Source organism: Ambystoma mexicanum, chromosome 4q, assembly GCF_040938575.1.
Source record: "Ambystoma mexicanum isolate Mex_15411 chromosome 4q, UKY_AmexF1_1, whole genome shotgun sequence".
NCBI lineage: Eukaryota > Metazoa > Chordata > Amphibia > Caudata > Ambystomatidae > Ambystoma > Ambystoma mexicanum.
This window is the reverse complement of record NC_090928.1, coordinates 969,930,349-969,958,207: the sequence shown is the minus strand read 5'-3', so window position 1 is coordinate 969,958,207 and position 27,859 is coordinate 969,930,349.

Here is a 27,859-nt window from a genome sequence, read left to right as displayed (position 1 = left end):
ATTGGCGGCCGCAGGCACTGGACATTGGTGGCCTGCGATCACGGAGCGGCCCAGTGGGAGTCGGCCCTCCGTGACCACCGCAGTGGTGTCGGAGTGGGGGACAGCCTGGATTCCGTGGGCAGCTGAGGACTGGAGGACGATCGCGGCATCAGAGGGCATCTCTCTTTCTCTCCGCGCCTTGCTGGGAGCTGCTGTGCCCGCCGGCCGTCGCGCAGTTTGGAAGGGGCCGGTGAGTAGATCTGCTGGCCGGCACGGCGGGGGGCTCACAGAGGAGGCCTCGGGGGAGAGGAGCAGTCCTGGTCGGGGGCCGCCGCCTCCGCATCCATTTCGCCGGCGGCGCCCATCTGTAGTCGGACCGGCTCACAGGTGGGAGCTGGGGTGGCCGTCGGGCCCCCCAGGAAACCCCGCCACAGATACGTTTGTTGCCCTGGTGAGGGGGGACGGGCCTCCCCTGACAGTACAATAATGCCCGTCCACAGAGCTTTCTGTATTGGATTCCAGCAGCCCTTTCTCCATTTGTTCCTCATGCATTGGACTGCGGCCCCCTTAGGCCCTCCTGCCTGAGGGTCCCCATCTCTCCTCAGGGTGGAACTGGCTGGTGCATCTGATAGCACGGCCCGGGAAGTGAGAGTGTGGTTCTGGACTGTTTGATTACATACGTACCTTTGGGTGCCCACTCGCCCTCACCATACTACCACAGCCAGCAAATATCTGTCCATCCAGTGTTTGGCAGCTTGCGGTGGGACGCTGGGCACCGGAGGACCATCGGACCCCGAGTAGTTCTGATTGGGGAACAGAAATACCTTTTTTGGCCCTGCGGGGACCCCGGACTTGTAGTTTCTGTGCACGCCAGCCTGAGTGGCCAGCAGTATGTCCAAGAAAAAACTCAAGGACCCCCAACCCCTTCAAGAACCCTGAGGAGGCCGCAGGAGAATGCTTTTACTAAGCTATGGGCTAAAGGTGTGGACGACTCACAACCAGCATGCTCGAGGGAGGGGTCTTCGGGGGACTCTATGGCTGACGCAAATGCCTTGGAGCAACCTGTCACCCAGGCCACATTGAAACTCATGCTGGCCGACATAGTGGAGAAGATCACCACGGCGGGACAAAGGCAAATGGACGCCCTTAGGGAAGATCTGGCGGAGGGTCTCCAGGAGATAAAAAGGGATATTAGTAAGCTCGAGGAAAGGGTGGACACTAATGAGAGTGCAATCCAGGACATCGCCGAAGATGCAAGGAAAACCGAGGCCCTCCTGGACACGCTGGCGGTGGCCACTCACAATCTGGAGCTCCAGGTCGAAGACCTGGAAAACAGGTCTAGGCACTCGAACATTCGGATAAAGGCCCTCCAGAGAACATCTTGGACCAAGATCTTCCCCAGGCAGTGAAAGATATATTTGCGAACATCCTGGAGGAGCCGGGGTCTGATGATATTGTCTTTGACAGGTGCTAGGCCCCAAGATGTTCTGGTAGCGATGTATAGCTTCACGGTGAAGGAGTGTACACTTGCAGCTGCACAGAAGGCTGGAAGTATCGCTTTCAATGGTGCAGAAATTGTGTTATACCAAGATCTGGCACAAGTAACTTTAAATTAAAGACGGAAAATGGGCCCGGTCCTTTCCCATTTAAGAGCGCAAGGTGTGCGATACAGGTGGCTCTACCCCTTTTGCTTGGCCTTTGAATGGCAAGGGACTCCGCATAAGATCACTTCATGTGACCACAGTCTCGCCCTGTTGGGGCTTGAAGATGAGACCCCGCCACCAGTGGCCCCACCAGAGAGGCAGAAATAGGTTGCCTGTGGTGGGCACGATAGCTGCTAAAGTTCAATGGCCTAGATCGGCTTCATGCGCCTAAGTTAGCTGGGGGTCTTTGGGGGGAGCGGGAGGGGACAGGCTCACACACATCTTGGAATGGGATTGGGATATCCCGCGTTGGAACCTTTGGGAAATACTTGTTGGGACGACTCTCAAGGTTCTAATTTGAGGGGGGCTGAGGCCAATCATTCCATTGTTGTTAGGGGGAAAGAGGGGGTCGGGAGAGTCATGGATTCACAACGCATTCCGGGGTTCTGCAGCAAATCAGAGAATGGAGACTCATCAAGGGGGCCCCAGCCGTCTTACTATGCTCAACAGGGGATAGTCCTTTTCTTTTTCTCATTTTTTTGTATATTGATCCACTATGTCTACCCAGCAAGCGTTGAAGATCTTTTCTTCTAACGTCAATGACCTAAATTTGCTGATTAAGCGTAAAAAGGTGGAGCACTTCATTAGGCGAGAAAGGCCGGATATCGTTACGCTTCAAGAGACTCATATTAGAACGCTTGACCAGGGAAGGGTTAAGTTCTGGGGTTACGCCAGGGCGCTACAGGCGACGCAAGCGGCAAAGAAAGCAGGCGTTCTTTTGGCTCTCAGGGATGGGTTGGACCTATGTATAGCTGGAAAAACGATAGACGATCAAGGAAGGTTTTTAGCGGTGTCTCTTGAGGGCGATGATCTCTCAATTACGGTGCCAACGTTATATGCTCCTAATACCGCACAGGACGCCTTCCTTCAGGATGCCTTGGTGAAGATAGAAAAGTTTGCTAAGTCCCCTATCATCCTTACTGGCAACTTTAGCATTGCATGGGACCCAGTGCGGGATCGAACTCCGGGAGGGGTGGGTCCGCAAGTGAGACCATCACAGGCCCTGAGGGAGAAAATCAATAATCTGGCCCTAGTTGACGTGTGGCGTGAGGTACAGGGAGAGGTTGGGGGGCACACCTTTTACTCTCACGTCCATCGGTCCCTTTCAAGAATAGACTATATCTGGATACCAGTCAATCTCCTGGGGAGGGTACTGGACGTCTCGCTGGGATCCTCAACATTGTCGGATCATTTTCCTCTGTCCATATCCTTGCAGTTGGGGCTCAGATCCGCAGGGTTGTGGAGGTGGTGCTACCCTGTTTCCCTTTTCACAGATCCTGTATTGGCTCGGGAACCTGAGGAAAACATAATGCGCTTCTTTGTTGAGAACCCTGCCGGGGACACAACGCCACAAGTCAGGTGGGACGCTTTTAAGGCTACCCTACGGGGATCTATCATAGCGATCAAGGCAAGACGCGACAGGGAGTTGAGACTGTAGGAGGCACATCTAGAGGAAGCATTAAGGGGGATAATGACCAAAATGGGGCCAAACCAGTCTCAGGCTACCAAAAGGGAGTATAGAGTAGTGCGGGGTCAACTAGACCTGATCCAGACTCAGGCAGCAGAGCAGAGCCTGCTGTATCTTTGACAGAAATATTACATTAAAGCCAATCAAGCCGACGACTGTTCTCGCGAATGCTTCGAAAGGAGCAGGCAGGGAAGACAATAACCAAGATCAGGGTGGGGGACGGGACTATCACCACTAACACTGAGGATATTCGGAGGGAATTCTCCCGCTTCTATTCCGCCCTGTATTCGTCTGAAGCCCCGGTACGGGTGGAGCAGCTAAAGTACCTGGAAAAGGTGCATTTACCCTCCATATCGCTGGAAGAGAGCGAAGCTTTGGAAAGAGATATTTCAGAGGACGAGGTAAGGGAGGCGATAAGAGACCTGCCCACTCTTAAATCCCCGGGCCCGGATGGCTACGTGGTGGGCGGAATTTTATAAGAGCCATAGGGAAGTTCTTGCTAAGTTATTCAATCAGATGGGAAGGGACTGTGCAACTGCGCAATCTATGGAAGAGGCAAAAGTTGTCCTTATTCACAAAAAAGGCAAGGACACAACCGAATGCGCTTCCTATCGTCCCATTGCCTTAATGTCGATTCCAAAATTCATGCTAAGATTCTTGCTAAGAGGCTTGACCATCTAATACCAAAGCTGGTCCACCCGGACCAATCAGGATTTGTTAGAGGCAGACAAACCAGTGATAATGTTAGGAGGCTGACTCATCTGGTGGAGAAGGCTAATAAGGCAGGAATCCCCTCTCTCCTCATGGAAATTGACGCAGAAAAAGCGTTTGATCGGGTGGAGTGGGGATTCCCTTTTAAGGGCATGCTGAGGATGGGCTTCGGTCCTAAATTCATGGACAGGATTAGAGCTAACTACAGGAGTCCGACCCTCAGACTGGTGGTGAATGGACAACTATTGGAGCTGATACGTGTCGAAAGGGGTACTAAGCAGGGATGCCCGCTTTCACCAATCCTGTATGCCCTATACCTGGAACCGTTTCTCCAGGCGGTTCGCTTTAACCATCTAATAACAGGAATCCCCTTCACAGGGGAATCACATAAAATTGCAGCCTTTGCTGACAACGTGATACCTGTCCTGTCCAAGCACTTGAAGTGGAACTGGCTCATTTTGGGAGAGTGACGGGGCTCAGAGTCAAACCCTCTAAATCCGAAATTCTCAATCTCACAATATCCGGTCAATAGCCGGTCAAGTGGCACAGCGAGGGTGGGTAATAATAAGCAGCGCTCAGATACCTTAGGGTTCGTAGGGCTATGTAAATGCAAAATTGTTATTATTATTATTATTTATTATATCGACCTCAGCTCTTAGCGAATTGAAGGCTAGCTCGCCCTATAGATGGGTGGATCACTCCATTACTTATTTGGGAATAAAACTCACCTCAAAATTGGAACACCTTTACCTCGCTAATTATCCACCTTTACTGGAGAAGCTTAAGAATAAGTTAATTGACTGGGGGCCTCTTGCGGTTTCATGGCTAGGACGTATAAATACCATAAAAATGACAGTTCTCCCAAAACGTGTATAATTTTGCAGTCCTGCCGGTGAATGTTCCCCCGTCCTTCTTTAGGGCGTTGCATAAAATTATTAGCAGGTTTGTGTGGGTTAACAAGCCCCCCAGAATAGCGCTCAAGGTGTTGCAGACCCCAACGGATAGGGGGGGCTTGGGTCTTCCCGATTTCAAGGTGTATTTTAGGGCGGCATAGTTAAGGGTGCTTCGGGATTGGCAGAAGGATGATCGGGGGAAAACTTGGAGGGCCAAGGATAGGGCAGTATTGGGGGAGGACCTTGAGGGGGTCCTGTGGAAGCCGAGGCGAGACAGGCCGATTAGGATGTACTGTAGCGCGAATCTGGCCCAAGTGGGTCAGATCTGGGATGAGGGGGTTCAGCAGGCCCATCTAACCACGCACCCTTCCCCCTACACACCTCTTTTTGCCAACCTGCAGTTTACCCCGGGCTACAACACGTCTGCGTTTCAGGCCTGGCACCAGGGAGGATGTATAACGGTACGGGACATGTTCGGGGAGGGCCAGGTTAAGCCCTTTGTGCAGTGTAAATCAGATTTCACACTGGAGGAGGGGGAAAGGTTTGGTTACTACCAACCAAGACATTTGCTCAGCCACCCCTCGATAAAGCAGGCGGCAACCCGTCAACTCACATCCTTTGAAAAGTTTCTTACTAGAGAATCGGGAGATAAGCACCTGATCTCAGACTTTTATAGGCTTATGAAGGCAAGTGAGGATCCACCAGTGCGTACTTACATGAAGGCGTGGGAGTCCGACAGATACCCAGGCAGACCAGATCTCTGCAATTAAGGGAGATGTGGCTGAAACTCCTTACCCAATGGCACTTGACTCCTTCTAAGCTCCATAAAATTTGCCCTCGAGCCTCTCCCCTCTGTTGGAGAGACTGTGGGTCAGAGTGCAGTACTGGGCGGGGATCCGGGAGGCGCTTAGTCTGGTATTGGGCCTGGACCTTGGGAGTAACACAGGACTGGCAATGTTGAGGTTGGGGGGGGGGTCGTTAGCGGCAATTAAGAGCAAGGTGGGCCGTAAACTCTATGCAATAATGATGATGGCCCGCAGGTGGAAATCAAAGGACCCTCCTTATGATCATGAATGGGTGGCTAAGCTTTGGAATTTATTAGCTCTTGAATGGCTTACATACTCTACTCAGGGACAGCACCACAGGTTTAGAGCTGACTGGGCAGCCTTGCTGGAATATCTGTTGGATGGCCCAAGGCAGCGATGGTGCCCGCGGAGCATGAGACTCTTGGGTATAGTAGTGGACACAATTTGTGACCCGGATTTATGTGTGGGCTTATCTATTTGGGTTATTTTGCAACATAAGGACTCGTTGGACAGTTGGGGGGCTGTTATTGATCTGCAGAGCAAAGGCTGGGACACTGATCTACTCTCAGACCCGGAGTTGGGGGGGTGTTGGGGAACATTGTTATATTTTTTTTGTTTACTATGAAAATGCCAATAAAAATGTAAGTTAAAAAATAAATAAAATGTAATGCAAGCTCCTGGGCTGTGGCCAGCACCATGTGGCTCTTTATTTCTGGAGAGGCTGACTTTCTTGTTCAGGCACCTTAAAAAAAGAGAATAATAAGAACAGGAGTGCCACAAGTCTAACACTTTCAGCATTGACCCTAAATAAGAAAGAATAGGAATACCAAATAATGTGTCCTTCTGGAATTCTATACAATAATTGCTAGACTCATTAAAGGTCTATTTCAGGCACACTTCAGGGGGTGAGTCACTGATTTAGTCTGTTCTTAAACGCCTCAACTCAGCCTTTCATCCTTCTGAGGTTGATAAATGAGTACCAACACAGGTTGGGTGATATTGGGTGTATATTTTTTCTATATAAAGCGCTTAAGGGTGAGTGCTATATAATAACACATCCTTATCATTTGGTCATGGACGTCTGCTTGCATTCACAGTAATTTGGTAATATGGGCCTATATACACTGATCTTAATGATACACATGGCGATCCATTCTTGTATGAAATGTACATCCCATTACAGTGATAGCATAACCATATTTTCTGTAGTCTACAATGCTATGCAATGCCACTTCCTGTTTTGTCAATGGGTGAAAGGTTGCGTTCCATCGCTTCCCGCAATATCACTTCTGGGTGGGGTCAAATGACATCACTTCCTGTGATGTCACCAGGGGTCAAGGGTTGTGTGATGTCACTTCGGCTACCCCAGGCATTTTGGTGAAATGACATCCCTGCAGCGATGCAATATTATCTTTCAGCACTACATGCACATCATGTCTGACAGCATTAGGTTGATGATCTGGAATATCCGTGGTTTTAACAGTCACTTCCGCTACCCCAGGCATTTTGGTGAAATGACATCCCTGCAGCGATGCAATATTATCTTTCAGCACTACACGCACATCATGGCTGACAGCATTAGGTTGATGATCTAGAATATCCGTGGTTTTAACAGTTATGTAAAAAGGCACAGAATCATGACTTACTTGCGTAGGAACAAGATAGGTATAGCCCTATCGCAAGAGACGCACCTCACTAAGACACGGCAAGATATGCTAGGCAAGATACGTGGCCTAGTTGCCTACCACATACTCTGCATATGCGAGAGGGGTACTTAGCATCTACTAACCCGCTGAAAATTCTTCCAGCCAAAACAGATGACGAAGGTAGAATGGTACTAATCTATGGTACCCTGGAAAACAGGGAGCTATGTATTAAAAACACTTATGCCCCAAACCAAGATGCCACGTTCTTCAGGTCTTTATATACAAGAATAGGACCCTACAGAAACAGGGTCTTGCTATAGGGAGGTGATTTTAATTGTACGCTGAACCCTTTTCGTAGACAGATCTGATGACAAGTTCAGGATGCCAGCCCCGCCGGCAAAGGTCCTGAATACCCTTCTGCAATCCTTTGATCTAGTAGACATCTGGAGGACACTTCACCCGAATGTGCGAGACTATTCCCACCACTCTATCCTGCAAAAAGTCTACACAAAATTAGATTATCTTTTCACTGGGGTAGAACACATGAGGGAGTTTGAGGAGGCAGAATACAAGGCAAGGGTTTTTTCAGATCAACCCCCATTGAGTATGAAATGGACTTTAGCTGCACCTAGGCTGGCAATACCAACCTTAAAACTCAGAAACGAGGCCCTATTGTACACAATATTTAGAGAGTATATACGCAAGCACACAATAGAATTCTTCACGCTCAATAAGAGGAGCGCGAAATCAGCAGGCACCATATGGGAAGCATTCAAGATAGTGAGCAGGGGTGAGATGATCGCCAAATCAGGAGGCATACAGAAAGCTATTACCTCAGAGTTAAATAGACTGGAAACAGAGCTGGCAGAGGTTGAGAAATGTAATAGTGCTGGAGTGGAGAAACTACAGCAAGAAGCAGAGCTGAGACAAAAGTGCCTATTGCAATGGGATATATTGAGTACATTTAATTATGCGAATGACACTGAGAAAATGCATGCCGAGAAAGATAAGCCAAGCAGACTCTTAGCATGGCTACACAAGAGTGATAGTAGGAAAACATCAATAAACTCGGTACAGAATGAGAATGGCCTTCTCTGCAATACACAGATAGAAGTGAACAGAGCGTTCTACAAATATTACAGTGCATTATACGCGGATGATAGTGCTGCGCGCCAAACAGAGCTATACGAGGCATTAGACCTTACACAATTGCCACGTTTAGGCGCAGAGGCAGTTGAGATGTTAGATGAACCTATAAGAGTAGAGGACGTTTTAGCCACAATCAAAACATTGCCCTGAGGAAAAACCCCGGGCATGGACTGACTACTGAGCGAATTCTGCAAGGAATTTGAAGATAGCCTCACACTAGCCATGCCGGAAATGTTCATGGAAGCGTATGACGTAGAATTTTTCCCTAGTAGCTTAAGAGAAGCAGTGAAAATTCCCCTCCCTATGCCCCACAAAAAAGGAACAGATTGCGTGTCCTACAGACCCCTGTCTCTACTGAATCAGTATAGTAAATTTTTTACAGCATTACTGGCAAACAGGCTGAAACGAGTGAAACTGAACTGATACATACTGATCAAATGGGATATGTGACTAGTAGGAGCATCACTTGGAATTTAAGAAGGCTATATCATGTAATTGACAGCACAAAGGCGTGGGACCATCACTGTGCTTTAGCCTTGTTAGACGCAATGAAGGCATTTGATTCCATTCATTGGGATTGGCTCTATACGACGCTAGGGAAGTTTGGCTTTGGTCCAAAGTACATTAAATGGGTGAAATTGGTCTACATTAACCCAACGGCTAGGGTGAAGGAGACAGCCGGCACCTGTCTGACAAATGGAAGTTGCAGAAGGGTACCAGACTAAGTTGCCTGCTGTCCTCAATGCTCTATATTCTAGCCATGGAGCCAATAGCTACATCCTTAAGAAGTGAATATTTAGAAGCTGGAATCAGAATAAATGGTATGAGTCATGTTGTGTCCATGGATGCTGATGATATGTTTTTATACATACAATATCCTGAGGTGAATCTGCAACACATTTTAGCTGTGCTGGATAACTTTACTGGGATGTCAGACATCACGATTAACAAAGAGAAATCCTGCCTATTTACGCTTACCAAGCTCGCTGATAGGGGAGATTGGGAACTACCTATGCTGGCGCTTTAATGGAAAAAAGATACCTTCCGGTATCTGGGGTTAGAAATGTATCATACACTATGGCAGGAGCATATGCGCAACACGCTAAGGGCATTGGAAGGCATTGTAAATTCAGTGAAATGTTGGGGTAAGCTACCATTGTCTGTAATGGGGACAGCAGCGCTCTTAAAAAATGGTGGCACTACCCAGATTGCTGCATGGATTTCGGAACGTTCCTTATAACATTCCCAAATGCTTTTTTTATCAGACTGGATAGGGAGTGCAGGAGTTATCTGCGGCAAAATGATAGGCACATAGTTGCGTTGAGTACTCTACAGAGGTTCTATGATAGAGGAGGGTTGAGAATACTACATTTTGAACTGTATTACCTTGCATGTCAGCTACGGGATGTGGCGGGCTACTTTTCGGACGATCCAACAATAGACACAGCTCTGTTGCAGCCAGCGTTAAAACACTTATACTTGAAAGACCTATTATGGGTCCCCCCGACTCATTTGGTGAAATTGGGTATGTAAATGTGGCGCAGAGCTTGTAAGAAACTGAAGATAAAAGACCCAATATCACCCTACATACCCCTAGCTGTGGTAATGACAGATGGCAGAGGCCTGAGAGTCAGTGTGCGACTCAACTGGGAAACACGTGGGATTGCCACTATTGGGGATCTAATGCTGAATGATACCTTAATGAGTTTTCAAGAGTTGCAAGAGACCTCAGGGATACATGATAGTCAATACCTTCTGCACCAAATTATTATAAATACGGTAAAGAGGAGGTGGCCAACAGTTGGAGGGGATACTGAGGCTGTATAAACAATAATAAATATATCAAAGGGGGAGTTGCTATATCGAGATTGTATGAAGTGTTGCTAGAGAATCACTCAGGGTTGGAACTGCGAATTTGGCTGAGATGGGAGTCAGATTTGGGAAACACATTTACAGATAGCGAATGGCTTAGGGTGCTACATTATCATAAGTGTGCGTCCAGAAATGCAAGGCTGCAGCTATTGCAACTGTATATAACACATAGAGCTTATTTAACACTGGAAATAATCGCAGGATTTAAAGGCGCAGATATACAAGTTTGCCCCAAATGTAATGCTGTATATGCTGGTATGATTCACATGTTTTGCAGTTGCCCAACTATAAGAACGTACTGGGAGGACATCGCCCAAAAAATGTCAGAAGGAGATGTACTACTTAACGGCCAATCCCCTGCTGCCTGCATGTTGGGATTCTACCCACGTGGGAAGTCTGGGAAATCTGTGGGCAAATTGAAATACCTAGCCTACGTGTTGGCCAACTGCCACATAGCCATGAACTGGAAATCAAGGGCAGGCCCGCCAGTAGAGATATTGTGGAGGGATCTACAAAAATTGACATTAGCAGAGATGGAGAAATGGAGACAGGCAGTCAGAAAGCACCAACAGAACCCAGGGGATGATATATTGTGATGGATCGAACACACACAACCCTCATTCAAATCTGGAAGTGCTGGAGAAAGGGGCCACGATGCTGCTGGAGAGGGACAAGATGTGTAAAAGAGTGAAATGTATGGACACACAGTGTCGGGAGGGAAAGACAAGATTGTACTAAGGCCAGTTGCGGTGCGGGAGGGTGGGTTGGGAAGTTCCCGGGAAAGGCATGTTTGTGGATACAGTTGGTGTATGTGTCTTGGACATTTGGGCGAACCATGAAGCCCCATTACGGGATACCTGTGCTAACGTTGGTCTTTGATACATTGGTTTCTTTGTGTTTCTTTTTGATGTATGCCTAACTGTATAGTTGCTGGTCCTGACAATAAATACATAAATTATGTTTGAAAAGTTTTTGAGATGTGTTAAGGGATACATACATACAATCCAGTTGAAGCCCAAACAGAGAATAAGACCTGTCCCCGTTACAGCTAGGGATACAGAAAGCACTGATTCCAACAATAAAATAAGGCACCATACAACCTGTGGAATCCACGGAATGGCTCATAAATGTCCTTATAAAAAAGAAACAAACGGGACAGCTAAGATTGTATAGACTCACACAGCCTCAATAAAGGGATTCTCACCTGCAATTATTCCCATCCCAAGATTTCTGAGTTGTTTTGGCTGCTGGGACAGGCAAATTACTTCCCTAAACTAGACCTGCACGGAGTATCATCAGATCAAGCTGCATCAAGACTCAAAGAGTTAACAGCATTTATAACTCCCATGGAAGTATTTCAATTTAACAGGATGACTTTCATACGTTCATCCACTTCGCTCGTGTACCATTTGCTCCATGTGATAACATTTTTTATATACTTTCACAGTGACATACATTTATAAGACGAAACTCTACAAGATCAGAATTATAAACTACACCAAGTGCTCAAAAGAATGAGAAAGAAAGGCCCGTGATAACAAAATGACCTCTAATTGTAAGGATTCCAGTAACATCTTATGCTTTACGTCTAACTGCCTTCATAAATTCAATAAGAAATGGGATATATTTATTCAGTATCTCAACCGTTCTGACTAACTAATTGCTGCATTGCTTTGTTGCAATTTATGAAATTACCCTACCTTCCCTTCTATTCCTCTCGTATGCTGTTTTGTCTTGTCTGTCTACCCTGTTGATCTATTTCTTTCATTTAACCTTTATTTATTATTATTATTATTATTATTATTATTGTATGGATAGTCATATTTTATTCATCTCAAACCTTTTAATATTTGCAAAATGTTAGCTACTGTTCATGTTGTAACTTGGTTTGTGTATCAATATGATCAATACAAATCAGTAAACAAAACGAACAAACAAAAAATAAGGAAAAGTGTCACTTCTTTAAAGGCTGGTAGACGACCTGGACTATACCATATCCGTAGCTCTAGTCAAACCAACATTTTAATGAGTTGAAGCTATAAGGAGTGCTTCAAAACCAAACAAGAAACAACACAGATCACTCTCAGATCATCGAATATGCTAAATCCATTGAAAGCGTTTCCACTTGAGCTGAACGGATGAAAAGATTTCAAGAGAAGGGAGAGGACTTTGTGAGAACTTACGCTTCTCTTATGTAGAGTAACAAAAAATATTTAGCGACAATTTGGAATATTTGCCTCCTCATATGAGTTGGAGGTTTAAATAGGCAGACTTCATGAGAAATCCACCAGAGGCCTTTAACTCTAGCAGTATTCCATTAAAGTCTGACTGGTAGTAATACCTTTAAAACTTGATCAAATGCTGGCAGAATTACCGGTACAGCTAAACTAATAACAACCCTGTGTCACAGCTTCATCACAGAGGATTTGTCTGTTTTTCGGAACAATTTGGAACTTTTCAAAATTTGAATGGATTAATAATGTATTCCCCCTGATGAATGTCTATGGTACTGAAGACCCCCTGAGAGAAACGTGCGCATGGTGGGGACATCGAGTCCATATGAGAAAGACTTGTTTAAACGCCTCTAGGAAATAGCCACATAGGGTGGCCTGGCATTCTGTTGCTTATTCAAATTGTTTGTACAACATTTTTTGATGGAATAGTATTATTTGTAATAAATGTTTGTTTGATTTTCTTTAAAAGAAAGATTTAATAAAATGTGTTTTATTTTTCAAATTATTTTTGTTCAAATTTGGATATGTAGTTTTCTGGCGTGTTAAGAACGTTTTGGCGCTTTAAATGAATAGAAGCATACTATGAACCTTGTGTAGAAGTTGAAAAACAATGAAAAATGGACTTAGCCGCGTTTGGTTACATGTGTATCACTAGTAATAACCCCCAAATCTTCAGCCCAGGTACCGGGTGCCGGACAAAAATATACCCATAATATTCAACTGCAAAGCTGCACAGTCCCTGACAAGCGCAGAGTGGGAAACGTTCCAACCGCAGCTCACCGTGCTCTATAACTAAGCCTCTGACAGTCCATTTGGGTGGCCAAGAGTGCCGGGTGCCATCAATTTCCTTATGATTCCGGGCCTATGGCCGGGGTGAAGTGGAGAGGGTTACCTTGCCAACCCCACCATGTGCAGAGCAGATGGCAGGGCTTGCCACATAATGGGAAGTACAAGGACAGAGAGAAGGAGAAAAATGGGATAGAGAAGGATCCCTGAGGAACAAACACGTGGAAAGATGTTGAGGAGGAAAGCAAGTGTGGGCTTTTGAGCAGTACGTCTAGGACAGAGAGGCAATGAGAGCTCTAGAAAACAACCAATGCAAACAATTAAGCTCTTGTGAAAGATGCACTCAGGTCCAATGTCCTTCACAGGACCAGCCGGGAAATATTACTTCAGACCCGAGACCACAGGAGAGGATCTCACGCAGCAAATGACTCAATCAAGAATGCAGGAAATTTATTAAATGATAATGGTGGCCCTTCAACCTGTGAAATCTAAGTGATCTGGAGCGAGCTCAGAGAGAACCTCAGACACATTTATTTTTTTAATGTTTGTTTTAATGCTGAATGATAAGCCATCCTGTTTTCCTTATTTATTTGGTCCACTTGTATGAATATCCCAAATAATGTCTGGAAAAATCAAACTCTGGTATTGCTCCTTATGTGGGTCCCCACTGTGCTTTGTGACAGATGGTGGCAGAAGTGAGATTCAGAAAGGCTGACCTGGAGGCCTACCCTAGCCCTCCCTTATCCACCCTGAATTCGTACAAGTCTCCCAGATGGCAAAGCTGCCATTTATGGTTCAATCTATACTGCACCGAGGACCTGTTGTATCATGGTGCAGACATGTTTGCGGTCCATGAGGGGGAACTTCATAGCCCAGATCATCAACAAAATGTACCCCCAAGCCCAGCCAGAAGATTTTAACAAGCTGGAATCTGATAAAAGTGTGGGAAAAGGCTTTAGGTCATCCCATCCAAAACAAGATGGACTTCCCCTGGTTCAGGAAGCAATACCTGACTTTCCCTGGCCAGTAGAGGCTGCTATGTCCAACACAATACTGGAAAGAACCACTATGGGCCCCCTTCCCTTGTGCACAAAATGTGCTGCACCCCAAGGAAATGCCCCACCCCTGAGGTGTGCCTTTGACCAGATGGTTACACTTGAAGAAGAGGATGCTATACTTGGCAGATAGATCATAAGGTTTTGCAACTAGGGCAGATCCAAAATCAGTTATCAGTACTCTACTTTTAGGAAGACTGTTTAAAACCCAACTAAGTCACACATAGCTGTGGGCCACCAGGGCATATCCAAAACCCAGTACCATGCCCTAAGCGTGTTTTATTGCTGCCATATTCAATGCATGCCCCATTTGTCAAAAGAACGTATGTACTTAAGTGGACAGGTCCTTTTACAACTAATTAGTGATGTAGAGTAGACAAGGATGACTTGGGCTCACTGAGCCCTTCTAAGACTGGAAGAAAATGCATTCTGTTAGTGGTCAATTGCACCACCAGTTAACTCAGAGGAGTTCTCAATTAGGAATAATGCAATTTCATGAAGCGTATGATACTCTATTTTTAGCAGTGTAGGCTTCCCAAAGGAGTTTTTCATGGACCAGCATTCGAGCTTCATGTCAAAGCTGATATCTGATCTTAAAATGCTTACACACATAGAAACGCTCTTCACCACATATTTGTCTTATTGGAGGGATAAAATTAGACCCTGAAAAACCTCTTGTCTTAGTTACTTGACATAAATGCCAGGAATCGTGATGATCTTATGTCATGGGTTCTGGTCGCCATGAAGAAGATGGCACAAGTCTCAACATATTTGTCTCCATTTGAGCTGGTTTGTGGCCCAGAGTTTAGACACATACTGAATATGGTCAAAGAAGGGTGGGAGAATCAAAGGGGAACCAGATAAAAAATGTCCAAGTTTGTCCAAGCCATCCAGGAAAGGATGTCTGGTGAGAGATCTGGTAAACTAACATTTACAGGTCAGCCGAGAGGTAGAGAATTGCCTGTTTGATAGCCAAGTTCTCCCAGAGAAGATTCCAAGTGAGCAGCCAGGTATTGGTGCTCTTGCCAACCTCAGAGAACAAGCTTTTAGCCAAATGGCAAGGCTGTATTGAGTCTCTGAGGTCCTCAGCATAGTAAACGACTAAGTGCAACAGGATTACTGCTGTAGGCATCCCAAGTCTACTATATGAAGTGGTTGGAAGCATGGAAGGATCCCGAAGACCCTGCCATCATGGCCAGCACTGACATATTCCCTGCTGTGGATTTACCAAACATGAACAACCATTCTGCAGAAAATGCCCCAAGTGACTTCAAAGCGTAACAGGAATCTGATCCATACCACTGCCTGCCTCACTTCCAGAATGTTTTCCATGAATAGGCCCAACAGAGCATTAGGGTACATACACCTAATCGAAAACCCCATTGTGTAAATGAATGTGGTTCCGACAATACAGACTTCCTGCAGCTCAAAATCCAGCCATACAAGCAGAAGTACAGAAGATGAGGAAGCTGGTTAACATTGAACCTTCTCAGTCATTTGTCATTGTCCATTGTTTTGTCATGATTCTGCATTGACTTAAGGAATCTCAACAAGATTTCCAGATTTGCTGCATACCTAAAGTCTAGGATATAGGAGATGATTGGGAGAATTGGCCCAGCAAAGTACATTTCCAACCTCGACATGATGAATGAGTACTGGCAGATACTGCGGCATTGGATGACTGTGAGAAGACTGCCCTGGTAACTCCTCTGAGGCACTTCCAATTTACCATCTTACTCTTTGTCCTGCATGGAGCCCCAGTCATATTTGAGCAAGCTACGCACTGCGACCTGCAACCTCATCAATCTAATGACAGGGCTTACCTTGATGATATCGTTGCTTGCAGCAGAAACTGGCAGGCACGCAGGCAGAATGTATACCTTCTTACATTACACAAAGCCAGGGTTGAAAGCCAACCGGATTAGTGTCACCTTGCTCTAACTATGGTGAAATACCTTAGATTTAAAGTCCTCATTGGTATGATGCTGTCACAAGAGGGAAAGATAAAAGCCATGCAAAGGAGTTCGCTGCTAAAGACCAAACAGGAACTTCAACCCTTCTTGGGCTTTGTATGATACTAAAGACTCTACATCTCGAATTTCTCACCTCTGGCTGGATGCCAAGTTACAACCATATTGAGTAGATGGATGTTGCGGATAGGCTTTCATTTGATAGCCTTCATCACATCCACCTTTCCTTGTAATGGCCAACTTTAAAGAACCCTTCATCTTACAGGCTGGTGCTCCCAGGATAGGGCTCAAGGCCATCCTACCACATCTGCGCAATAGAATAGAGCAGCCAATTCTTTTCACCATTAAGAAGGTCTTCCCTAGGGAAAATGATCATGCACCTGGCCAATTGAGTTACAGTGCCTGGCCATCAAGTGGCCTATTAAGTACTATTTGAAAGGGAGAAAATGTACACTCGCCACAGACCATGTACCTCTTAAATGGCTTGCGATTTATAAGTCTGTTTCATCCACCCACCCATTACTTTTTTTTTCTTCCCCACCACCCCTCCAGCACTATCTGAAATGTCGTCAGGCCTAGTGTGATAGTCTCTTGTTTTGTTCCTCCCCTCCCTCTCTGCACCCCTCTCCCTCACCTCTTGTTTTTTTTTCCGGCTCTACCAGAAATGTCATCAGGCCTAGTTCTGTAGTCGCCTGTCTGTTTCCATTTCCTTCCCACTCTCCCCTCCCTTCCTTATCTATGTCTTAGCTCTTGCACTATTCGTCAAGCCGAGTACGATAGTTAATTTCACATCCTTACTGTTCATGGCCTGTAAGAATGTGGTTGTATTTTCCCTTGTTCCCTCCCTTGCCTTGAAGCGCTTTGAAACACATTGTGTATAGGCGCTATATAAATAAACAATCATATCAATCATGTCATAAGTCAGGCGATCTGACAGCAGAGTGTGGGTATTTGGAGAAGGAGTGAATTCAGCGGTGGTCGGAGCAGAAAATAGATGGGGTGAAAGCAAGGGGCCAAGATGTGGAGATAGGAAGAGGATGGGAGAAGGGAAAAGGAGGAGAGTAGGTATATTAACAGTTGGAGAGAGAGGTGGAGGGCTGAGATGAGAAGAAAGGAGGAGGAGAGGAATATCAGGAAAGGAAGGGAGGAAAGGTGGAGAAAAAAACCCTATTGAGAAGAGGGGAGGGTGTAATCAGAGAGTGAGGGAAAAGAAGAATACCAGCAAGGGGGAGGAGTAGAGTGCAAGTAGTCCGATGGTGGAGCAGAGGAACATCATGGGGAAGGCAGAGAAGAGAAACATCTGATTGGGTGAGTGTAACTATGAAAAGTAAAGGAAGGAGACTATTGAGAGAGACAGAAAGTGAGGATAGAAAAGGGCACGTCGGGCCCAGAGAGCACCAAGATGACAGCCTGGAGTGGGCCAAATTGAGTCTGAGGAGGGTGAGCTTGGGATGGGTGGAGGAACGTGCATGTAGTGAAGTCTGTGCGAAGTGCGTGTGAATCACGAGGACAGAGAGGAGAAGAAAGACGGATGAGAGAAGGTTCCGTTCAAATTTAATTTGTGGCGAGACATTGAGGAGGAAATTGAGAGTGGGTTGGTGGGCAGTAGAGCCAGAAAGCTGCGTAATGAAGGCCCTAGAGAACAGCACCCAATGGAAACAATAAAGAAGCCTCCTGTTTTCTTCAGCGTCTTGAGCCCTCAAGTCCAATGTTTCTATGTAACGCCGGCCGGCTGGGGAAGCCCACTCCGGACCTGGGACCATGGAAAATGATCTTCCTACCATACTGAATGAGCAGTTGACCCAGCCAAGAACGTCGGAAGATCAAGAAATATCTGTGGGGCCCCTTTGGCCCCAGGACTATTAGTGACCCAGGGCGAGCCCGGCGAGATACCAAGAGACATTTGGCCTTTTTCTTTTTGTTTTAACACTAAACAGCAAGCCATCCAGTTTCCCTTATTCACTTGACCCACTGTGTGCATACTCTGAATAAACCCTGGAAAAATCAAGCTCTACTGTTGTGCTTTGTCTGGGTCCAGACTCGGCTTTGGGACAGCACGTAAGGCTGTATTTGAAGAATTTGCTGCAGACGGTATAATCGAATTGGTTAAAACTGTAGAGAGGCCCAGTCCAGCTGTACTGACCAAGTGATGAGATTCGAACAAATGAAAACTATTTGTAGCATTTAGAAACCTGAACAGAGTCATAATTACCAATAACTTTCCTGCCACTTTGTGTGGCTACTTCTTGACCCACAGAAGAGGGAGGCTGCTGAACTTTGGGGACTGGTGATAAGTGAATCCTTTGGGGGATGTGTGTGTAGGGTGGTCATGGTGAAGAAAGGTGGGTGAAGGAACATCTGACCTTGCTTTCATTTAACTGGAACTGCTTGCTTTCAGAGTTAGTGAAAGGGAAAGCGTGATTTGAATATTAAAAACAAGTCATGTAAGGAAGTTGGCAAAAGCATGCATGCATGCCACCTCCTTGGAATCTGCACGTCCTCCAACCTATTCTACAATTGATACAATTGATAAAAGAACCAGATGTGACTTAAAGCAGCTGTGCAGGCGTACTCTCCAACCACAACATGTATTCTGAGCACTAAAGGAAAGCGTGTCTAAATAATCTGTGTTGTGTTTTAATAGTGTGTGATTTAATAGTGTCACCTGCGAGATATTTTAAAATCCCCAACAACCTGAGACATAGACAAGCTAGTGTACATACCATAGCTGCAAAGGGATTGCGCAGCATGTGTGACACATTGACCCAGTCCTGGCTTTTACTTTGATACCTGTGATATTGTTCTCATTTCTATCATGCAAGCCTTGGAGTTCAATTGCAAGGTGTCTGCTCAAAGGGGCCGACCACTAAGTCCTCAGAATTGTATTTGACATACTAAGCACGTCACCCTTAAAGATCAAACCAAATCGAAGCAAACTGGACCAGTCCCAACCAACACCTTTCCCAGATGCCCCCCCCAGAAACTCACTGGCAACAATCGGACAAATATAGACAAAACCCAGGTGAACTGGTTTGAATATTCCATAACAGAAATAACCATCAAGGACCAGGCCCCAAAACACCTACTCGAACAAAGAACGACCAGAGCACCAACCTTGCCAGCCCAGACGAAAGAAAGACCTGCTCCTTTTGGGTTCGTTTTGCCAGCACATGCCATAAACCTGTACACAATCGCTCAGTGAAGGAACGAGGGATTTTGCATGCAGACGGGTCCCCTGCTCTTGCCACAAAAAGGAACCCGGAGCACTAGAACACTGCATACCAATGAACAATAATAAGGCAAACCCTTCACTTCCAGGTCAACAACACTGCAGCCTAACATGCACTCCAATAATAGGAGAACCTAAAACATCCCAAATACCCTTCCCTTCGCCCAGTCGCAAAATCACCAACTAGCCAAACCTTTCCATGTGCAGGACATACATACTAAGCACGTCACCCTTAAAGACTCAGTTGTTCAACTGATCTTCAAATCTCACTTCTATCACCCAAGTGCTTTGTAACTAGCGCCTAGATGCCCACAGGTTTTGCGTGCTGCTATAAATGTTACAGTAAATAAATAAATAAGGTGTAAAAAGCATACCCTTTCTTTCTCAAATGGCGTGCCTTTGAATCTAACATTTTGGAATGTCTGTACAATAGCATCAAGGTTTTTATTTTTATACTGGGTTCCGATGAGAACGGATGATCGGAGTTTGACTATGGGCCTGTTTCCTTCTAATTATATGGCCTTTTAAATAAAAGGGCAGGCAAGACTGAATTCATTGCATTCTTCTGCCTGAAGCCAATTAGTTTAAAGTGGGACAATCCCTAGATTTCTTTTCTCTTTCTGTGTAAGAGCAATGTCCAGCTCTGTGTCTGAATTTTTGTTGTTGCTCATTTTCTATCATGTAAACATCTGACAAAGAAGTGTAGGGGATTTCGAAAGCGTATAGAACTACCACCTCAGCACAATATTTTCAGTTAGCCCAATAAAAGGTATTCAAACTTGGATTTTGCTTGATTTTGACACTGTACTAACACAGAACCAAACTCTTTCTCCGTACTTTCAGGACAAAGATACACCACCAAAGAAATGGCGCGATTAAGCTACCTGCCCTGAGTCATTGTTTGCACAGCAGACAGGCAGCTTCTTGTAATGCATGAGCTAAACTCCAGGTCTCAGGGTCAGAAAACTGATGGGTCTTCAGGATATTTCTCATTAATATTCACGAGACAACATTTGCATACATTTAGAATCAGTGTATGCTAATTTAGCTCATGAATATTAATGAGGGTATCCTGAAAATCCAACATGGATCTGGCCCTCGAGTTGGACAATACTGAGCTAAAGGAAATTAGAAGTGCTACAAAAAAGTAGACTTTTGTTTGACAAATGTGGCATTATTCATTCACATGAAACAATAACGCAGGTCCATAATTTGATTGTAACAATTTCACGGTAAACACCCACAACAGCATCCAACCTCCATTTCAACATCTCTATCTGTCGCCATCCCTCTTCCTCAAAACCACTAACATTCTATTATCTGCATGGTCTACATTCCACATCCATGGAACATAGCACATACAGACATTTCCGAAGAAGCAAACTTCATGGAGATGGACTAAGCTTGCCAAATGACAGGAGGGTATTGGCGCACTCGCTCCCACGCCAGGCTTTCATTGCAGCTGCGACCTGACCTGCATTCACACTTTATCAGAGAAGTGTTCGGATAAGGATCGAGCTTCAAAGAGCATGCCAATAAAAAGAGGAACATTTCACTGTTTTGCAGAAGCTTATCGGGGCAAGGGAACAGGGTGCAATAACCGGGGCTAGGCAACCTACAGTGTTGCTGTGTGATCCTGGGCGGGATAGCGCGAGTTGGCACGCGCGAGGTGCCAACATTCCTATTCTGGCAGTTTCTACCCAAGAGGCAAGGAAAGGAAATGGAAATGAGTGTAATGCTAGCAAGAAAGACGGAACCTGATAATAATAGTCATCCATTTTGAAAAAAAAAACAAAAGGAGTTAAAAGGTCAAATAAAATCAAGAGATCCTGAGTATTGATATTTTTTGCAAAGGAAATTGGGAGCTACCCTTCTGAAAGGGGGCAGTTGCTCGGTATGCCTTAACACGTGCAAAGCTTTCTGCATAGCGCAGTGTGGTGGGGGTTCAGTCCTGCCCCCCTAAAGCAGAGCCCAAGGATAAAATGTCACCGTCGGATTGGATGCGACCTTTGACCTTTGCGAAGGACCAAATTACCCCTTGCCACCTTCTTTGAGGATATAACGGCGCTCCCCAGCTGCCTAGTTTAGGGATTTTCCCCAAACGTCTGGGATTCCGTGCTCTCCTTTTCGGGCATGAATGAAAACACCGGGATTCAGTAGCTGAATAATAACTGCACCTAATTAGTTTTGGCTGGCACTTAAATGCCACCTCACTGCGCCTCTGGAGCTCTACGACTGCTTCACCTTGACGTTGAGGCTCTCCTGAGAGAGGCCTCTCCATGTAGATGCACAGTGATTGGGCCATTAGGGGTGGGAAGACTTAACAGCAGGGGATACACAATTTAATACCAACCTGGTCAAGAGAGTAGGGTGAGCCTGTGTGCTGATGCTGCATCTTGGGGAATACTCCACAGTCGTAGCCGTGTGAATTAATTTCCCTGAGACGATAAGGCATCACAGGCCGCAGCTGCACCTTGGGTTGTAGCTGGCAGTCATTTTTAGTTTGGATTATTAGGTGTCGTGTGCGACGCCTGTAAACTGAAACTATTGCATTAGAGTACAGATAAGGAGCACTAGCTTTCGAGGAGGGACTCAAAACTTGGGAGTGTTGTTAAGGTACTTTCCCACACTTTGACTGCCCACGGCCATGCTAATCCCTATGGCCATTCCCATCCCATTCCTGCCCCTCCCTGCCCAAAACACCTCCTTATTGGAACTCTTTCAGCTTGCTTAAATCAAGCCTTACCATCAAACTGCTCTCAAAGGTCCTCATTACGGGTCCGGCGATAACCCTGCCGGTACTACCAGCAGGTTGCCACCGGACCTATAAATATTTACCGACGCCTGACTTCCAGGTGCCACCAGGAGATTACAACCCCAGCGGCCCGGGAAGTCAGGCCCCAGTAAAATGTAAGTCCCCATTCCCATAGAGTCCCGTAGGCCTCTATGGGAGGGGGGACACGGAAGCACCGGCACCGTTGCGAACAGTGCTGGTGCTTCCGTGACCGGTCTGACTACCGTGGCCACTGTGCCCAGCAGGATCAGACCTGTCGGGCATGGCAGCTCCGGCAGGCAGACCTGTAATATGCCGATCCAGAAACAAGGGTGCTGGTAACCTTACCAGCACCCTTGTTTCCAGACCGGCAAGGTCATAATGAGGCCCAAAGTGTCTGCCAGTGTTTTTTCAAAGCAGTTTTCAGAGAATAAATGACTTAATTTGAGTTTTAACCATGCTACTGTTGCAATAAAAATTACTTCCAAACCAGGTCTGCCTTCGGCCACTCAATTTATAAGCACTGTGTCTTTCACTGAAGTCTTATTAACAACAAGCATTGGCAAACCAAACAGTTTTGACTTATAAATAAGTATTAGGCATTTGTCAGGCAATGCTATTAGTTGCTCAGATACTCGCACCAGCTACCATCAATGACCAGATAATACTACTATGGCAGTGCTTGGAATGGGCCTTTCCCACGCCTACATAGAGCCCAAGCTGTTGACATCGCCAATGCATGTATATTGATTGACGTGAGAGTGAGAACTGTGCGAACACTCTCGGGTATAACTTATTTTAAGGTAAGGCATTTGTGTAAGGTGGTATGCATACGCGCAGGCGCTTTGCGAACATCAGCTCGGAGGTGACAATAAGTTTCAATGTTGCAGGCTTATTTGATCTCCGCTTGACATAACAGATTTGCTAGTAAGTGAGTGAGGTACGTAATACATATGAACTTGATGTTTGAGACTCGAGGAGATGACAGCATGGGTTGATCGACGGGTGTTTTTCTAGGTGGACTATTTTCGAGAGACAATTTAGCTCGAAACAGAGGATTCTGTAACCGTATTTTCACTTGTGTACTCTGGGACCCCTAACCAGCCCAAAGAGTCGGGTTTGCCCAGAAGTACTTTAAGACAAGATAGCAGCACCCGTGAGATGGATGGGGGTGCAGATTAATTCTCTAACACCAAATCAATAATGACAACTCAACGGTTTGGCAAAGGGAGTCCGTTTAATGACAAGTACAAAACATTGTGAGTCTCATCAATATCAGCAGATGCGTGATCTTCTCTCTCGCTTCACAACTCCAACGAACTTCATAAAGAACACATCATTTATACTAAACACTCGTCATCACTGACGTTTAACGCTTAAAAGTTGGCATGCAATTCTATTGGTTCTAGAAAGGTAACTTTAATATAGGTACTATATCTGTATATGGTAACGGAGTAAGGGGATTGGATAAACATTGTCAGGTGGGACATCTAAGCCCTACCTTCAAAATGGCTACTGTAGACACCACTAAAAGTACGACGTCCCATTGGTTCTACTAACTATAGGACCCAAGATTACTTGGTCCACTGTGACTGGGTTGGCACCAACCCCACTCATACTTTTCCACTTTGCTTAGCAGCACGCAGAATGGTCGGCCAGGTGCAGGGTGCCCCTTAGCTCCCCCGGCCTTCCTCCAATTATTGTTACAATCAATCATCAATTTAGTGGCCATGTGTCAATTATTTCACTGTGGGTGGCCTCGAGCCTGCATCTCCTGTCTGGAAAAGTTCTGATATCTTCACCTGGCCTGCTGCCATGTGTAGGTGTGGAAGTCTCACTTCTTCTTGCTCGGCTGGTCACGTGATTCAGACACCGTGAATTTGCCTCTTCTTCATGTAATTTGTGTATTTGATTTTTGTTTCACCCACCACCTGCCTCCAGTTTCTTATCTTGACCTTTCTGAAGCATGATATTCTGTTCTTAGCTTCAATTAATTGTAGCTACTGTTCGTCTATTCTACAGATACGACCTTGGCTTTTTTGGCACAATTTGCCTCTGCTGAGTTTTGGTTCTGCTGCTTATTCTTGATTTTGCTAAATATAAAGCTCTCCTCATTACTTTAGTAACCTTTGGTTAATTCTGCTTCTTGTGCAAAGTGGAAATATACTTATATAGCGTGCTTCATTTGAGGTAGATATGTATAGGTGGCGCTTGCCGCACTATCTCTATACTAAGCATAGCAAGCTGCACGATTTTCTTAGCTTTCTTGCGGTTCCAAGCATAAGTACATGTGTAAACTGGTTGAATATCTTCGTCATGCTTACAGCTTAAGCTTCTTATTTTTGACATTGTCCTTTCACTTTAGGTTCACAATACCCCTTGTCCATGGAGTTTTCGTCTCTTTACGTCATTCTCTGGTCATCATATCTTCTGTATCTGAGTCAGTCCGGGTTCTCGTGACGTCACCATTCGTCTTCCATTAAGACCTTCTTGGTTTCTTCAGGGACTGTACTTAGACGATCTTCATTTCATTTCATTTGTTGATATGGTTTTCGCAATGGGTACCTCACTGTCCATGGTTTCCTTGGTATCGGTACTTCAATAGGCATTGTTTTTCTGATGGGTACTGGATAGAGCCCCACTGCGGCTCCCTGCTGGTTTATTTGCTCATCATACGTCACATATTTTGGTGTGAACGTTCCTGGTACTTCAAAATTGACGAATGGAGTGCGGGCTGTACTTGGGACCTCCTCTAAACTCCCCCCTCCTCTACACTCCCCCCTCTGGGCGATTCATCGACCACTATCACCTCTTTCTTTGGGTTCATCTTCTTTGGGTCCTCTGTATTCACCTTCACTTCATCGCCTAGATCCATTCGTTCTTCATCTTCTGGGTCTATACATGATGGTCTCAAGAAATGTCTCTTTGGGGCCCATATCTTTATTACTCCTTTTAAACTTCCTGCTGTTCTCACTTGTTCGTCCTTGTTCCAAGTCATCAGTTGACACTGTCCATTTGGGCTGCAGTAAACCCATCTTCCCACATAATTTCTATGCTTCCTGGGATATAGAAACTTTGTTCCTTCTGGTGCATGAATGCTGGCCTTCACAAAGTCTCTTATTTCCCCGTCAAAAATCAAGCCCGTCAGTCAGGTCTTTGGGCTTCCATCCTGGCTCGACATCAATCATGATCTTCATCCCTATAGATTTTTTTCGCAGTTTTCTGGCACTGAGAGATTATTATCTTGATAACACAGAATCCTAGCAATATCATCAGTAGCAGAGCTCCCAGGAACTTGAATGCATCTGCCATCCATTGTGGAACCCATGAGAATATTGATCCAAACCATCTGTCATCATCAACTTTGTCAGTTTCATCAATCATCTGATTCTGTAGCTTTCTCAGCATACCTATGGCCTCTGTTAGAGTTCCATTTTCTTCATCGTGAGGTGGTATAAATGTGCCACATGATTCTCCAATTTTTGCACAAACACCTCCATCCATAGCTGTGGTCATGTCAAGTACATATCTGTTCTGGAGAGACATCATTCGGATTGCCCTTAACTCCTCTTTGATTGCTTTGAATCCCTTTATGGTTGTGTTGATGGTCTGCAGTAACTCCCATCTGGTTATCTGCAATCATTTAGTATTTGATCCAACTTGAAATCTTGGCATGAAGATTGTCATGAACATTGATGAGGTGAGGCTGAACAGCCTGTGTTCATATGGGATTGCATAAAAAGCTTCTTCTGATTTGGCAGAAAAGTAATTCTCTCTCTTCATTCAAGTCAGCAGTTCCACATATCTCCTCTTCCTCAAGTGAGCAACTGCTTTTGGGAAACTGTCAATGTTCATGTCACTCTTCGGGATCACCAATGCTGGGAACATGGACATTCACCAGTGTGCATATACCTCCCCAGTTTTTTGGCAGTCTGAAGTATGCTTTGGATCCACATGCCCAGTAATGGTCCATAATTACTGCAGTTCAATGCACCATTATTCCTGGAGCATCAAAAACTCGTCCACAGTTCTGATTTTCTCCCATCTTTCTAGTGCCATTATTGCTGAAGCAGAATTTGGGGCTTTCCAGTAGTACTATCTGCAAGGGTCCTCCTCTGTCTTCGACCCATGTCAGGAGTTTTGCAAGCTTTGGCCACAATGGCTTGCATCCGTTCTGTACTATGCTAATGGTGCCTTGGTAACGACCAGTGACCATCCATGCTCTACACATTACTACTCCTTTCTCCCATCCGTCTGGTGAAAGCACCGTTCCCCAAATCTGCATTTGGCCTCTCCTGGAGATTTCCCTTGGACATTTAGCTTCTGGTTTGCTTCTCTTTTGATTTCTGCTCCTTTAACTCCAGACTTCTCATATCTGATCACAATGTATTTCGTTTTTCCATTGTTTCTTGTCATTATGTCTTGGAGATAATCGCCTTCATTTGGATCAGTTCCTTCAGTTGCCCATTTCAGTGAGGCATCACTACCCATGAACTGGCCTCTGGTCTTGCACATTGCTATGTGTGATAGACAGTGTGCTGTCTGGACATCCATTTCTACAACTACAAAGATTTTTGACTTCCCCATGCTGTATGGTAGGAGTGCACAAACAAAACATTCCCCCTCTAAACTTTGTCTTCCAACTTCTTATGTGTGCTAGTACCAGATGTTGTTTCCCAAATGTGCTGTGCTGTCCAAGTAATAGTTTACTTCATTGTCGTCTCCTTGTATGCTTATCTTGATTCTTAAAGTTTTCATGTAGTTCGCTATAACTACATCCCTGAATGCATCCGTATGGCTTCTTTTCGCTGGAGGATTCCCAGGTATCCTGGTCCATGGTGCAGGCCTCTTCATCTGTACCATTTGAGTGGACAAAAGTCTGGCAATTCTTTCCTTGTCCTCTTGCATCTTTTTTCTTCTGGTTAGAAATGTCTGTATCCTCCACTCTGCCATTGGTCTAGTATGTGGCTGCATTGTAGAACTTGTCCTGTTCCCCTTCACTGGATCATGTGTGCTTGTTAAGGCTGTCTCTGTTGGTTTATTCTCCAACTCCTCTTGTTTCTTTACAGGTTCATTTTTCTCCAATTGTCTTGTCACTGCACTGGTAGGGTAGCTTCTCATTGTTGGCTGCCCAACCTTCCTTTCTTCTTTGGCCTGTGGTTCTGTAGTTATTGACACTAGGCCTGATGTGTGTGCATTCAATGTTTGCATGCATGTGGTTGTCAGTAACCTTTTTACATTCACACTCTGCCGACCCTGTTTCTGGATTTTCAACTTGCTTGTTATCATAAGTGTGTGTGTGTGTGTCATTCCTAATCACATCCATCTCAAGTTCATTCATTCCACCATCAGATCTTATAGGGACTGGAATGACCATGTAAGGTCTGGGCGCCTTCGTGGGCTTCATGTGTGCATCATTAGGTGGGTGCACAGGGATTGGGATGCTTTGTGCACCAATAAAAAATGTAGTTCTGACCATCAGTGACAGTAAAACAATGATGAATATAATGCATAAAACATAATACCCCTGTACGTCAAACTACAGCATTTACTTCCAGAAAAGTACAGACGTCTCTCCTCCTGAG